This window comes from Meles meles, chromosome Y (genome assembly GCF_922984935.1).
Source record: "Meles meles chromosome Y, mMelMel3.1 paternal haplotype, whole genome shotgun sequence".
NCBI lineage: Eukaryota > Metazoa > Chordata > Mammalia > Carnivora > Mustelidae > Meles > Meles meles.
Genome location: NC_060088.1, coordinates 1,099,276 through 1,114,750, shown reverse-complemented (window position 1 = coordinate 1,114,750; position 15,475 = coordinate 1,099,276). Strand labels below are relative to the sequence as shown.

Sequence of the window (15,475 nt, the reverse complement as noted above, 5' to 3'; positions counted from 1 at the left end):
TGCACTACCGAAATTTATCCAAGGAAAGCCAATGTCAGTAAATCAGTTTCCGTGATGAAATCTGGAAAGATCTACGTCTGCCTAAAAACGCTCCAGCTCATAGAATTCTTAACCGAGTTCTCTTGAAACCTTCAAGGATCCCTCAAGGTACGGGTATGATGCAGAGCTTGGGGCAAGGAGAAATTCCTCCAAATGATTTGTGAGAGCTTCAAAAGAATCATTTAAAATGCTACTTAAAAAGCAGAGGAAAAGGATTTTTCAAACTTACAGGAATATCCGTGCCAAGAATATGAACATTGAGGGGCACCTGGGTGACCCTTCGGGTGAGCGTCTGACTGTTGATCTCAGCTCGGGTCTTGATGTCAGGGTGGTGAGTCCAAGCCTCCGCATGGAGCCTTCTTAAAGTTTTATTTTCCTAAAAAATAATATATATATATATGAATATTGATGAAGCAAATAGCGTCAGTCACTACATTACAAGAATACTATACCTGGAAAAGTGAGGTTCATTTAAGGAATTTCAAATGCACAGTGTGGATCATTTGTACGAATAGAGAGAGAGGAAGAGAGGGGTTTCACAGGAAGTGAGGGGTCTCACGGCTGGGTACCCAGAGCCCCCAAACTCAAGTGACCGTGAAGACATACAGGCATCCGGGTTTCTAATCAACACACAGCGCCGGCTGTTTGGGTCCTGACTTTGTTTTTTTGGATTTTTTTTTTTTTTTGCGTTTTTCTCATCAAAAAAAATATTTTTTGATAGATTTGGTTCTCGCTATGATTGGCCCAAGACCCGTCTGAACGCGGTGTATTTTCTGTGCCAGAGCAAGAGAAAATTGTGTATTCTGTGACTCACGCTCCCAACCCCATACTTTTCACGGCAAGCGTGGCTAATTACCGGCTGTGAGATCTCTTCGGGTTAATGTATGCACGCCTCTTTCTTGTTTCCGAGAAGCAAAAATAAGGCACAACCCCGGGGCTGCGAAAACCCTTAATTTAATCTGTCAGCGTCCCCTCCCCACGGTTAGAAAGCCTGCAGATTTCATCTCATCGTTCACGCACCTTGAGAGACTTAAGAGAGGGTATCTGCGTCTGAGCTCTTTTGTGCACCTTGGTGACAGACTTGCAAGGAGTGGATGGGAACAGAGTGCCCCCCCAAGGGGATCTGCGGTTTCCCAGCTTGGTCCAAAAGTCACACGTCCAAGAATCCCTAACCGTCTCCTCGTATCTGCGGCAATCCCCTTAAACCATGGTTTCCTGGGTTCATCTTCTTGAGATGGTCTTTTGCTTTGTTTCAGGGGTGGCTGTCCTCTTGGCCATGTTTCGGACAAGGGTTAGATTTGCCCATGTTGTGGGTTTTGCCCAACGCCCGTTTCCTTTGTCTCAAAGGGTAAGATCCCCAGCTGATCGCTTGCTTGTTGTCCTCGAAAGGAGTGATTCATCCGTTCCTTTCTCCCTCACAACCTTGAGTCGAGCTGGAAATGTCCGTTCCAGGTCTTGACACGTCTCCGGTGAACTGAACGGAGGGGCAGGCATTTTCCACTTGGCTTGTTGTGGATGGAAAGGAACATAGCATGAAGATAGCGGGCGGGGAGGGACAGGTACAACTTCTTAAAAGGGACGAGTCCTCGGGCGATGCCCACCTCAACCCTTTGCTTCTCAGTTCCCTTTACAGGAGCATAGATGCACAGGTATTTTCTGGGCAGGAACGACATCAGGAGAACATCTGTGGGGTCTCCACAGCAGAGATGCTGAGCTGCAATGACGAGGCCGAGGCTGACACGTCCGCCGTGCCGCCGTGCATCGTCAGCTACGGGCATCAAAATCAGGAACGTGATAATATGAACAGACACAAGAAGGAGAAGGGCACCTCGCCCCTATCTGCCCACGGGAAAGTCCCTCTGGGAAATGCGCACGTTTGCTGACGCGCCTTGACTTCTGCCCGGCTGTACGCCCCACACCCGGAAATTCTGGAAAGACGATGATCCACAGTGACAATTCAACAGCACGGTGGAACGAAGACATGTCCTTCCCAGGGGAAACGACCGCGGAGCCCCCGTTTTGAGGTTCTGCTGTCATCCCTTCAAGCATCCGGATATCCCCAGTCCTGAGTCTTGCCCATAGTATACAAAGAAGTTCGCAAGGTAGGATTTTTCTCATGATGCTGCCTCGTGCCTTTACTATGTCCCAAAGCATGACGCGTGCTGTCGCCAGGAAAAAAGTGTCATTCTCTATTGGTAACTATGACTGCATCCCCCTGCCAAAGAGTCCAGCCAACGTGAGGGTATCTATTTCATATTTATGTAAGGCTGAGAAAGGAGACCGTAATGAATTCACAGGTTGACAAAGATCCTTGGGATGTGAACAGCTGAAGAACCAGACACTGGAAACGATTTCAGTTGCACGGATTTGGAATGGAAGAAGAAACTAGAGGATCTTGTCCTGGCTGTGAACTTCTTCTTTTATTTTTTTTTAAGATTTTATTTATTTATTTGACAGGCAGAGATCACAAGTACGCAGAGAGGCAGGCAGAGAGAGAGAGAGGGAAGCAGGCTCCCTGCCGAGCAGAGAGTCCGATGTGGGGCTCGATCCCAGGACCCTGGGATCATGACCTGAGCCGAAGGCAGAGTCTTAACCCACTGAGCCACCCAGGTGCTCCGGCTGTGAACTTCTTTAACCGGGGACAGAACTTCTATCTTTGTGAGTCGCTCGTAATAGCCGTCAAGTGCCAGGGGATAAATACATATTTGTTAAACAATTGACTGATAATGAAGTTCATGGACAGACGGTGGTGTTTTCTTCCCGATAGTGTAACTCAATGAAGGATTTTTTTTTTTTTTTAAGTATCGGGTTTTTCTATAGTTTTCTGATTTGACCCCTAAGAAAATTTTAGGATGAGACCTAATAGGAACCTGGGTTTCTGAATATATAGAACCCCAGGTGTTTGTTTCTTTTTCTGCTCTTTTGTTCTGTCCTCAGTGACCTGATAGGAACCAGGTTTATCTGAATATACAGGATACCAGGCTGTGGATTGTTTGGTTTTTGCTCTTTTCTTTTGTTTTGTTCTCAATGAACTCAGCCCCGTGGCCGAGCACATCTTTGGCAGGGGCCGGTGACCTTTATCTGCTCAGACAATGCTTCAGTCTAGACGAGCTCACACAGGGACTGTAGGATCACCTGTCCGTGCCTCTGCTGACCTGCACTATCCCCACCGCCGAATATAAATGTCACCGCAGGCTTCCGAGACCCTGAAGTGAAACACTTCTTTTGTCCCTTTATTGTGTTTGTATCGCCGTCTATTGACTGACATTTGGAACTTTGCCGAAAGCAAGAAGTGGTCGTATTTTTTGAAATGTATCAAGGCACACGAATAAAAAAAAAAAAAAAAAGCCACTTAGATGACAAAAATAGAAGTGTTAGAAAGCAGTAGGAAACCCAGTCGGTCAGGTAGGAAAAGAACCTCAGAGGGGACAGTCCTGGGAGTCCTACAGAGCAGGTAGGAAACTGAGGCAAGGTTCTGGCTTCAAGCAGTGGGGACCAGCACAGGTGAGAGGTAGAATGGGTGAGGACAGGACTCAGGGGATAGAGGAAAAGATGAAGGCCCCCAAATCAGAAGACTACCTCTGGCAATATGGCTGGATCCCATTCTGAGTGCCCAGTGCCCACGTCCCAAAAGGGGCAACACATGTTTAGTGCTGTGGTGGGGTGAACGGTGGCCCTCTAGAAAGACAGATCCACACATCCGGACCTTCAGGAACCTGAGAATGGGGTCTTACTTAGGAATATGGTCTTTGCACATGGGATCAGTGAAAGATCTGAGGTGAGGTCATCCTGGAGGAGGGTGGCCCTAAACCGAATGACAGGGGTCCTTGAAAGAGACAGAAGAGGAGACATAGAGGAGAAAGTGTGTGGAGATGGAAGCCGAGATGGGATGGATGCAGCCACCAGCCCAGGGACACCTGGAACCCCAGAAGGTGGAAGACGCAGGAAGGACCCTCCCCTAGAACCTCAAGAGGGAGCACAGCCCTGCCCCGCCTGGATCTCAGCAGCCCTGCCCCGCCTGGATCTCAGACTTCTGGCCTCCAGAGTTGTGGGAGGGGACACACTTCTGTGGTTGAAACACCAAGTTTGGGATGCGTGATGGCAGTTGCCTCAGGACACACATGCAGGTATCATCCCCGAGGCGGGGAAGGATGAAACTTTGAGAACGTTAGAACACCTAACAGAAACAATCCCAGAACAGTTAGACCCAAGAAATCCGTGCCGGAAATATTGTCTTAGAGCACCCATTCCACCCTGTGAAAGCCAATGTTTTGGGGGAGTGGAGGGGCTTTGGGGAGGGGGAAAGAGCAGAAGAGAAGAAAAACGAGACCCCCACGGTGCACCCCTTTGAAGGAGCAGCAGAATCGGTCGTTCAAAACTGAAAGACAAAGATGAATTAGGGGTATTAAGAAAAGATTGAGGAATAACCGGGGAAATAAGACCAAATTACCTTGAGACGGAGAAAATCCTGTCTGCAGAGCCCCATCTGGTGGCCAGGAGGACTCACTGTGGGCTTTGGGCCATGACACCAACTCGCGAAAACATGGAAAATTCATGAAAACCTGAAACGTAAGAATGGGGGAGCCATTTCCAGAGCCCTCTGGCTTTCAGATGAGGAACACTGTGCTGACCTCCGGGTCCCATGTCCCTACATAGCTGTTCCCTTCTCTGCAAGTGAGCGTTGATATCTGTGAAATGCATCGTCAGTCCCTTTAGAAAAAGACTTTTCTTTTTTTTTAAACAAAGAATTCTGAGTAGAATGTAAATAAATTCCCATTTGCATTCATGATGAGCCCCAATCTTAGAGGGGTGTGTTCTGGCTTGTGAAAAGATCAATTCCAACATGACTCTCTCTCCTGGGTCAATTTGTCAGTGGGTAGAGTCTCCAGAGCCCACTGTTGCCTTGTACAATCATGGAAATCCAGCCATCCGACAAGTTAGGACGATGACTTCTGGTCTACCTGGTAGCCGTAGGTAACATTTCTGAATTTTTATTTAAATTCCAGATAGCTAACAACGGTATAATATTAGTTTCAGATATACAATATAGTGGTTCAAGAAATCTATCTACTACTCAGTGCTCATCATGCTAAGTGCGGTCCTTCATCCCCACCACCCACTTGACCCATTCCCCTCACCCACCACCCCTCTGGTAACCAACAGTGTGTTCTCTAGAGTCAAGAGTCTGTTTCTTGCTATGTCTCTTTTTTCTCCTTGCTCATTTTTTTGTTTCTTAAATTCCACATATGAGCAAGATCGTATGGTATTTGCCTCTCTCTGATTGACTTATATCACTAAGCATAACACCCTCTAGTTCCATCCACATTGTCGCAAAAGGCAAGATTTTATTCCTTTTTATGGCTGCATAGTATTCCATTGTGTATATATATGCCACATCTTCTACATCCATTCATCTGTTGATGGACATCTTGGTTCTTTCCACAGTTTGGCTATTGTGGACATTGCTGCTATGAACATTGGGGTACAGATGGCCCTTCTTTTCACTATGTCTGTATCTTTGGGGGTAAATAACCAGTAGTGTAATTGCAGGGTCATTGGGAAGCTCTATTTTTAATTTCTTAAGGAATCTCCACACCGTTTTCCAAAGTGGTTGCACCAGCTTGCATTCCCACCAACAGTGTAAGTGAGTTCTCCTTCTCCACATCGTCTCCAACATGCGTTGTTTCATGTGTAGTTAATTTTAGCCGTTCTGACAGCTCAGAGGCGGTATTCATTGTGGTTTTCTATTTCCCTGATGATCAGTATTCTTTCCCCTTTTAGTCAGCTGGTGCGTCTGTAGTTCTTATGACTGGTCTTTGAGGTGTTATCTATTCGTGTTGTGTTTTACTACCAACATTCTTGAAACCTGACCTTCCCTTTCATTCTTGGAAAACGTCCATGCTAATAGTATTCCTCCCATGAGTCCCCTGCTACTGAGAACCCAGCACACCAGGTACCAGGAAGGGGACAGAAGGAAAAGATCCACATTGTCACCCAGGAAGGTCTGGCAACACAGAGGTGAGCCCAGCACACTGCCTGGGGCTGGTTATGCCTCCATTATTTTGTTTGCCTCCTTGACCCCCCTCCCCATGGCTCACTTAGCCATTCCCCAGATTTTTCTTCTCTGGACTGTGAGGTAGGACACTTACGGGCCCCATACCTACAAATAATGTGGAGCTCAAAAGACAACTCTGTCCTTGATAGTCCTGCCGGTTCTAATAATGACTCCTTGCGTGTTGATTACTACCAGATGGTCAGGGGCCATTAAGCAAGCCAGCTGAAAACCACAACAAATCCATGTAAGCAATGGGGTAGAGAGAGAACCAGGCTTTTACACCATAGGAGGGACTCTTCATTCACTAGGAAACAAGAAGCCAGGCTGAGGTCAGCAGACTTCTCATGGCTCCCACATTACCCGTCTGGCACTCGCTTTCTGCTGTCCCTCTCCCTCAAGTATCCAATGTTGCTCTGCATGTCTTCCCATGGCACAATGAACAGACTTTGTTCGTGCTGTTCCCTGGTGGAGAAATGCCTTTCCTCCACTCGTCTACTGTCCAGATTCTTCATCTGCCTCCCACCCTGTTGTGGGTTGAGTTGAGTCCCTGTCTCTTTCCAACATAAGGCTCCCCAGGCCCTGTGAATTGGACCCTATTTAGAAATAGGGTTTCTGCATATGATGGCATCAAGAGGAGATCACAAGGGTAGGCTCAAGTCCAACAGGACTGGTGTCCTTATAAGATGAAGAGAAGAGACCAAGATAGACACCAACAGAGAGAAGAAGTCCAAGTGAACTCACGGGTGCAAGGGGACGTGATGGGGACCTAGAATCACAGATGGAGTGTTGTGTCCCCAACCAGCAATGGCTGACAAACACTAGATGCCGAAGACACACACAGAACATGCTCCCCGAGCTTCTAGGAGGAACCACCCATGCCCGCATCTGGACTGCCCACCTCCAGCCTCTGGAACCGGGACAGGACACGTCTCTTGTCTTACATCGTCCCATGTGAGGCACCTTGTGATGGCAGGCGGTCAAGGGGAAGTCACTAAATGTCCTGACACAGAGGCCACCACTCCACGAAGCCTTCTCTGACATGGAACTGGCCATGTCTTCAAGTGTGTTCCTGCAATATTCAGATCATAGTTCCCTGGAGCCAAGTCACTTGTACGAGCAATGGAACCAAACCTCAAAAGCTCCTTGGGAGTCAATCATGGCAATGGGGCTTACTCATTGATCTTCCCAGACGGGCTCTAGCTGTCCATCCCTGGGGCCAATGCTACAGAGCTGGACGGTACATCACCCTAATGGACTCTTTCTTAACTGTACACATGGTCTAGTTCCACCGTTTCTGAAGTGAGCATGTCACCCTTTTATCCCATCCCTTCCACTCCATTACTGTCTCAGCTCCTCCTGTCCCACACGTGCCTCTCACCATCTTGCGATCATGACCTGAGCCAAAACCCAGAGTCAGATGCTCAACCAACAGTGCTACCCGGGGGCCATGTGGGTGATTCTTACTCTAAAGCTCAGTCTTTCACTTTCCATGGTGGCTGATTCCCCTCCACCCACTCTGGTCATTGGGTTTCTTCTTTTTTTCTGTTTTGGTGTGAAATTTGCATGACATTAAAAAAAATCAAAGTGTTCAGTTCAGTGGCATTGAGCACGTGCGCCATATTACTCAAGGACCCTTGTGGTACCAGAGCATGACCCCAAATGGAAAGGCTGCACCCATCAAGCATCTCTCCCCATCCACATCCCTCCTACCCCTTGATACCAGTATCTTTTCCTGTCTGTGGCTTTCCTTATTGTACATATTGCATATAAATGCAACCATAGGAAGTGTGGTCTTCGGTGTCTGGCTTCCTTTACTAAATGCTTTCCAGGTCCACCCACGTTGTAGCATGAGCTAGCGTGACATTCCTTTTCATGCCTGAGTAATATTCCATGGCACAGAAAGACCATGTTCTGTTTATCTGTTCATCCATCCGTGGACATTTGGGTTATGTCCACCTTTTGGCTGTTGCGAATGCTATGAACACGGGTGTGTGAGTTGTATTCCCGACACCTGTTCCCAGTTTTGCGGGGAGGGTATTTATTTGCAAGTGGAATGGCCGGTCATAGGGTGACTCTACATTTTCATGCTTGGGGCACTGGCCAGCTTTGTCTTGATCACTTCATGCCGGATTCATGCCTGGCACTCTGGTCCCGGGCTCCTGAGTCTGGTCCTGCTATCTTTTCATTACCCACATGCTTACGTCATTGTTTGCCTTCCCTCCCAAACCCTGGGTGCCCCTGTTAACCCTGGAACTCACTGCGTGCAAATCTGGGTCTTCTCCTGGGCCCAGAAGAGACATTGTGCATGCTCGTTTCTGTAGTTCGCCTTGAAGATGACCATCTGCCTCCCCTTCCAAATGTAGTTCCGCTCTTGTGTTCTTGATGGTGGCCCATGGAACTACTGACCCCCTAAGTGCCTCATGTAGGGATGTGGAGGTCTCTGTAAGGTGCATCACTAATTTCTTCTCATGAAGTATAGATTCTTCATCCTAAATGCATCTCGAGTCAACATTCCTCTTTCAGCATGTCATCGTGGTGCTGCTGTCTCAGTGAGGACCTTTTCCATCTGTCTCGCCAATGCCTGGGACCATTCCAGTACCTTCCAAGGTGCTTCCTTGGTCTGGTGTCCTCCAAGCCTGCAGCTAAAAGCCATTCAGCAGCATCTTTCCAAAAACACATTCCAATTGCACGTTCCTATGTTGACCTCCCCAACGAGGTAGCTGATACGATCATCTTTATCCACGCACCTGCCTCAAGACCCTAGAACAATGTGTCGTGTACAATAAGCTTTCGATATGCGTGTATGAGCAGGTGCACGCAATTTATATAGCTGAAAAGGACATCCGGCATCAAAGCAGCCCCCGCACCACAGGTAGGTGTGGTCATCCTTCCAGGGGGGATGTTCAAACACCCACACACAATTCTACTTTACCTTCATCAAGCACCCTGATCCAGTTAGATCCCGCTTTCTTTCCTCCAGGCTTCAGCGTGAACATTCACAGTACCGTCTGCCCGTTTTCTCTTCTCGACACTCAGGACGTGGATTTCTGATCTGTATTTCCTTTCTGCCTCTATTTCTCCCATTCAGAATGTGGTTTTCTGTTTTTTTTTTTTTTTTTAAATCAACATTTTTGGTTTTCATTCCACTATAGTTAACATCCAGGGTGATATTAGTTTGAGGGGAATTCGTTTCAGGGGAATAATCTAGTCGTGATGGAACGCGTCCATCCGTCCCTCCTTGCTGCTCACGGTAAACCTACTCTCCCTTCTGACTTTTTACGCACACGGTGGTGCCATGTTATTCTGCCTTGGTGGTGGCGGATTTCGTGTATCATTTTCTTACCAGGTCTCGGCAAACCACTTCTATCAAAACCCTTGCTCCATGGGTCTGGACTCATTCGTTCGCTCATTCATTCAGCAAAGTCGAATTTTACAAAGGGATCTTGGGTAAGGGTCAAAGTGCTTGCTCTGTGATATTTGGTTGTTTTCGCTGTGGGATCTTACTGGGTCTCCTTTATAGGAAGATATACATATTTCTGATTTTTTTGTTTGTTTGTTTTGTTTTGTTTTGTTTTTGTCCTTTGCTGCTCTCCAACGCGTTCAATTCTTTGAGGGTAGAGACTGCGGATTATTTGCCCCAAACACCCATGCGGTGCTTGGAACCTAATGGAGATGCCTGGCACCAGAAAACATGGCAGCAAACACAGGAAGAGGATGGACGGGGCTGGCACGGCAGGGCTGTAATCAGAACGCCACGGGCTTTCGTCGTGATCCGCGTGCTGTCTTGGCTGTGCCCCCGGCCCTCCCCACTCTCCCAGCGGTCCTCATCTCCTCCCATGGTAATGACCGAGCTCGTGCACATTTGCATTTTGCTGCTGGACGGGAGGACGGTGCCCCTGTCATCCCTGGCACGTGCACACCCTGATCGGAAACACCCCCCATCGACGCCTCCCATCTCCACAAGACGGTATCTGTCACTTGCCAGTGGGCGAAACATGGCACCCCATCAGATTCCAAATCGAAGTCACTGCGGGTCCCTGGATTCTGGCTGGAGCCGGTGTGTGGTGGGTTGAGACAGTCACGTGGGTCTGTGTGTGGTTCAGGTCAGCCACGCTTTCCACACTGCTGCGTTCTCTCCACCCGGAGGCCAGCCGCTGTGATGTCTCTGTCCACGCCTTCTACCTGTTCCTCCAGAAATTCGTGTCCTGACGATACATCCGTGCATTTCACATTTTTTTTTTTTAAGTGCGTGGTTTGAATTTTGAAAAGGAAGCTAGAAACGGGGGGGGGGGGGGCAGACAGAACAGGAAGTACGGGATGACATGGCATTCCACCAAGGATTTGTTGGGGAATGGGATTTTATGCTCCTCGGTATGTAAATGTTATATATTTGTATATGAATAGTGTGTATTTGATTAGAGCTCAGGCCTTGGTCGGTGGGATCTTCTAAGCTCTCCAATGTCCATCAAAACTCCCAATCTGTATGTACAAACAATGGAATGTTATTCAGTCTTGAGAAGGAAGGAGATCCCGCCATCTGCAACAACGTGGATGGACCTGGGGGGTGTTATGTGAAGTGACGTAAGTCAGACAGAGGACAAATAATGCACAGTGTCATTTGCACTTGGAATCGAAAATAACCAGACTCCTGGGACCAGAGGCTAGAATGGTTTTGGCCAAGGTCTGGGGGGAGCAAGGGGGAGAATGGGGAGATGTTGGTACAAATGTCCAATGATAAGGTCTAGCATCCATGCTCGATCCAAACATCTAGCCTCCAGCATGGCGAGTCTAGCTAACAATGGGTTGGTTGGTGTTGTGTGCACCCCGCATTGGACACAGTAGAGCTGGTTTAGACATTCGTGTGCGGGGTATGGTGTGGACAGATGTTTTTAGCTCATTTGGGTAAATACCAAGGAGCATATCCATCCAGCCTTCATGGCCTAACCCCCGTGTCTCACATGGGTGTGCGGTCCTTCCGGGCCAGCTGGTGGCATTCTGCCCTAATGACGGGCGTCAGTCATTGGCTGGGTCTTGAGAGGTAAAGACATTGCCCGAAAGCTTTGAGCTGGCTGGAAACCAAGGAAGTGTGTGAAAGCAAAACCCATAACGGTCATAAGAGCATGGTCTCTGGAGGTGGCCCTAAGGGCTTTGGAGAACCAGGCCAAGGTGGGCATCAGTGTTCCGTAATCTCAGTACCAGTGCAGACAGCTCACGGAGGACCCTCTCCAAGCAAGCCTGGGACGGGCTTTATCCCGGCATGAAGAATGCCCACCGCCAAGAAGGACGTCAAGCATCTTGTCAGAAAAACAAATGCCCAGAAATCAAATCACCGCCAAAAAAGCAGACGCCACACACAGAGAAACAGAATCTCCAGGCAGGCTGCGGTGTAGACCCGCCAAGAACGCCAGGGTGAGCCAGAAGAAACAGGATGTTTGCACAGCCTCCGAATATCTCCCTGAAACACCTATTTGCCCCAGCGTATAAGGCACATAAAAATTCAACACACAGAATGGACACACGTTTAACATCCTTCACGAGTCCCATGGACGCCGGGAACGCAAAGTTGGGCAGGCGCCTTCAGCAATGAGGAAAGAGTTCTTGAGACGGAGGAGAAAGCCACATGCTCTTTCAACATGGGTGCAGGATTTGGGCAGGTATAAGAAAGCCACGATGGCAACAAAGGAGAGAACCCAGCCGTGAAACCCGGGCATATGCTCCAGCTTCCAGGGTCTTGGCGAGGGGATGGTATTCATTGCCTCCTCACGGTGGGGTTGCAAAGATGAGAGATGAGGAACTCCAGAGCTGGGGAGGGCAGGGCGTGTGCCTTCAGTGACCATCATGGCCGCGATTTCCCCACCTTTGGGCTCTCCATGCCCTAGCGTTTTGGGGGCCAGCACGGGAGCTCAGATGGTGGCCAATGGGAACGATCACGTGCCATGGGGTGCCAGCATGTGGCCGCCCAGATGTAATTCCATCCTATACTACCAGGGATCCTTTCTCTGCCTCATGCCCCCCAGCTGCCTAATCCCAGAGCTCCCCTCTGCGGCTCTCCTTAAAATCCAAATCCCCTTGGGGCACGTTTTGCATTGGGCGCACGGCCATGTCTTCTCCGTGCGCCAGCCTCGCTGTGTCTCATGGGGACGGTCACACACGTGTCATTTCCTGTCTGTGGAACTCCCAGAGTGGCCTGGGTGGGCGATTCCTGCTCTTTATTCTGAGTTTTGTTAGATTCTGCAGGTGCCCAGGCATGGTGGGGAATTGCTCTGGGACCTCCAGCCTTGGGAATACCTGTTTGTCCTTCACACATCCCATCCTCCTGCCCAGAACTCCAGAAGCTCCCGTTCCTACCCTTCAAGGCACTCCCCAGAAGTCACTACTTCGTCTTTCTCCATAATGAGCAGACCCCGGGCTCTGCTGACGGTCTTGTGGCTTCCGGCCACCAGAGCCAGGCTCTGCTCGTTAGAACCGTCAGGCCAGTGTGTGATCAGAGCATGGGCTGACTTCGGTCCTGCAGCCCCAGGGGTTGAAGGGCACAACCCCCGCCCCTTGTGCCCTTTCCACGTACAAAGCTCTCACCCTACAGCCACAGGCACACACCCCGTCACGCAAAGCTTCCGTGCTTGGTCAAGAGCCATGAGCTCCTCTGCAGAACCCACAGACCATGGTGAACCCAGATCCGGGCTCTGCAGGGCCCCACAGAGTAGCCAGTTTCCGTCTTCGTTTCGGGTCGCCGCTGCCGGAGCAGTGGGCACCCCGGGATTTATCTTTGCCAGTGAGCATGGCGATCCAAAATAGAAAGACCTTTGGAACATTGTGGGAAGGGACCCGGAGGCTGGCATTTCCAAGGGGATAATCGTCGCCTGACACACAGATCCTTGCCTGGCTTTGCAGGAGGAGGAGCCCGCCCCGAGAGGCTGGGGTGTATTTCAGGCAACGTCAACATTGAAGAGGAAAACGAAGCTGTGGATTTCGGGGGATGACCCAGAATGACTCCCTCGGTTCGGAGCCTCTGGGTCTGCCCACGGATGTCCGGGAGATGCGAATCCCGCAGGGCTCAGTCCCGCTCTGGGTTCGGGCGCCTCTGCCATCTGGCCGTCCGGCAATTTGCAGCTCTGCATTCCCGAGTCCTTTGTCTTTCATTAGCAGGGGCCTGCGGGCACTCAGGGTCCGGACTTTGGGGTCTGACCTCCTGATACGAGCACTCAGTCTCTCCCGTGTCTCTCTGTCGAGACGTCCCGGTAGCGTTTCCCAAAGACTTTAACGGAAACCGTCCCTCTTGACGCACACTTTAAAAGCCGGTTCTTTTCCCATCCCCGTGGAATGAAGGAAATTATCGTGCACGCAATTTTATTCGATTTTATTCAGATTTCTTTCCTTCTTTTAATCTAATTTAATTTTTTCAGTGTTCCCGGAGTCATTGTTGACGTACCACACCCAGTGCTCCAACTTTAGACGCTGAACTAACTAAAAAAGATTTTCTTTTGGGGAGGACGCCTTTTTTTTTTTAAAGCTATTATTTTTAATTAATCCTTACACCCAACATGGGGCTCGAACCCACAACCCTGAGATCAAGAGTCACGTGCTCCCTGTAATGAGCCAGCTGGGCGTCCCTCACTCAGGAGATTGACCCATTTTTTGGGTTTTCTTTCATTGCTTTAAAAAAATATTGTTTTGTTTTCTTGCCTTGAAATATTGTTTTATTGCTCAAAAAATATGTTTTTGTTTAGTGTGGTTTTGGTTTTTTTTTCGAGGACAGGGGTCTCTCTCGGGTTGGGGTGGTGCGTGCTCTGGACAGAACCCTCCGGCCATCCGAAAGAAAGGGGATCAGTTGGGAGTTCCCTTGTCGGGTCTCAGAAGCGTACATTGGGGAGCATACAGGTCGGTGGAGAGAAGGGGATGGTGTTAAGGGGATAGAACCAGGACTCTGGGAAGGAGTCAGGGTGCGTTTCGGAAGGGCAGAGCGTGAACTCCAAGTCAGCCATCAGCCTGGAATTCCCCAGAGCCAGACCTGGAAACGTGGGGAAGAGGGCGTGGGGACAGACCTTAGCGACTCCCCGTTATGGATGTACATTCAAGGACCGAGCGGAAACCTCTGGCGTTCCCTTGCCTGGGTGGGTTTGGGATGCCCGAGAAGGATCTGGAAATCACTCGGTCTTGGATCCCACGCCTATGCGGTCCTGTGGTCTTCAACAAGGGAGCCACGGACACACAATGGCGAATGCGTGGTCCCATCAACACGTCCCTTTGGGGAAAACTGGAAGTTTACGTGCAAAATAATGAACCTGGGCCCTTGTCTCACCCCCCCCCACACACAAAGACTAACTCCAAATGTGTTACAGACTCAACAGTGAGATCTGAAACCTTCAAACTCGCCGAAGAACGCGCAGGGGAAGGGCTTTGTGGTGCTCGTCTCAGTAACGGTTTCTCCGGTGGGACGCCAAAACCACGGGCAGCAAAAGCGAAAACAGACAAGGACAGTGGCCTCGAGTGAAAACGTTGCACAGCAAAGGGCATGATCACCAGGGGGAAGGCACGCCGCGTAGAACGGGAGGAACGATTTCGTAGACCACCATGGTAGACCACCATAAAAAAAAAAAAAAAAAAACAAAAAAGAAAATACAGCCACTACCCAAAAATAGATTGTGAGTGTTTGCTTTGTGGTAAGAGTTCTTCATTGTGGTTCATCTGTAAAACTCCAGCAATTTGTCCAAACGATGGCAAAGGGACTCACTTGGGGTTACGGTTGTTGTGTTTTTATGTGGTTTCTAGTCTCCCTGCGGAATTAAAAAAGACTGTCGGTTGCTCGATTTTGCAGGTGGCTGGTGGCACGTCATTGAGTCTCTGGAGGACCCTTCACATGTGTGCGCAGTGACGGGTAAGTGCACACAGCTTTTGTTGGCCGCATAAGGCTCCTCACTCTTGAGGCAAACCTCCTCGCCTCTCCGAGGGGCTCCCCGAGCCTCGCAAATCAGATTCTGTGTTTCTGAGAACCGTCTGTGGGCTCTCGGTGGTGGTTTTGTTTTCATCGGATATCCTCGAAGATTCTCCAAGCATGTGTATCTTCCAGCCGATTCACGCTCAGACGTCATCCAGCAGGGAATCCCATGCATCGTTTCCTCCGTAAGTGAGGGCGCAGACTCCAAGGTCCCTTTCCAAACACGCCTCACTTGGCACACAACCAGAACAGACCCGGAGAGCCATCCACACCCACCTCCATCCCGCCCGTTCCACGGGAGGACGAAGGCTCCGTCTTCTTGCGACATTCCCAACCAGGCACCATGGACAGACAACGGGAATTGACCTTATGTCCAGATGATTGAATGTGTGTGCACAACTCCCGTACAGAGTGGAGGCTCCTTTTCGGTGGCTAACATTAATCAA

The 15,475-nt window shown here is 49.5% G+C and overlaps 1 protein-coding gene across 1 annotated transcript in view; it reads left to right on the top strand.

Moving 5' to 3' along the window:
• Positions 1-15,475, top strand: part of LOC123935914 (putative uncharacterized membrane protein YMR173W-A) — a 73,903-nt gene that overhangs the window by 45,172 nt on the left and 13,256 nt on the right. The window contains exon 2 of the mRNA XM_045996765.1: positions 14,910-14,969. The gene's annotated coding sequence lies outside the window, so the exon portion shown is untranslated. The remainder of the gene's footprint in view (positions 1-14,909; positions 14,970-15,475) is intronic.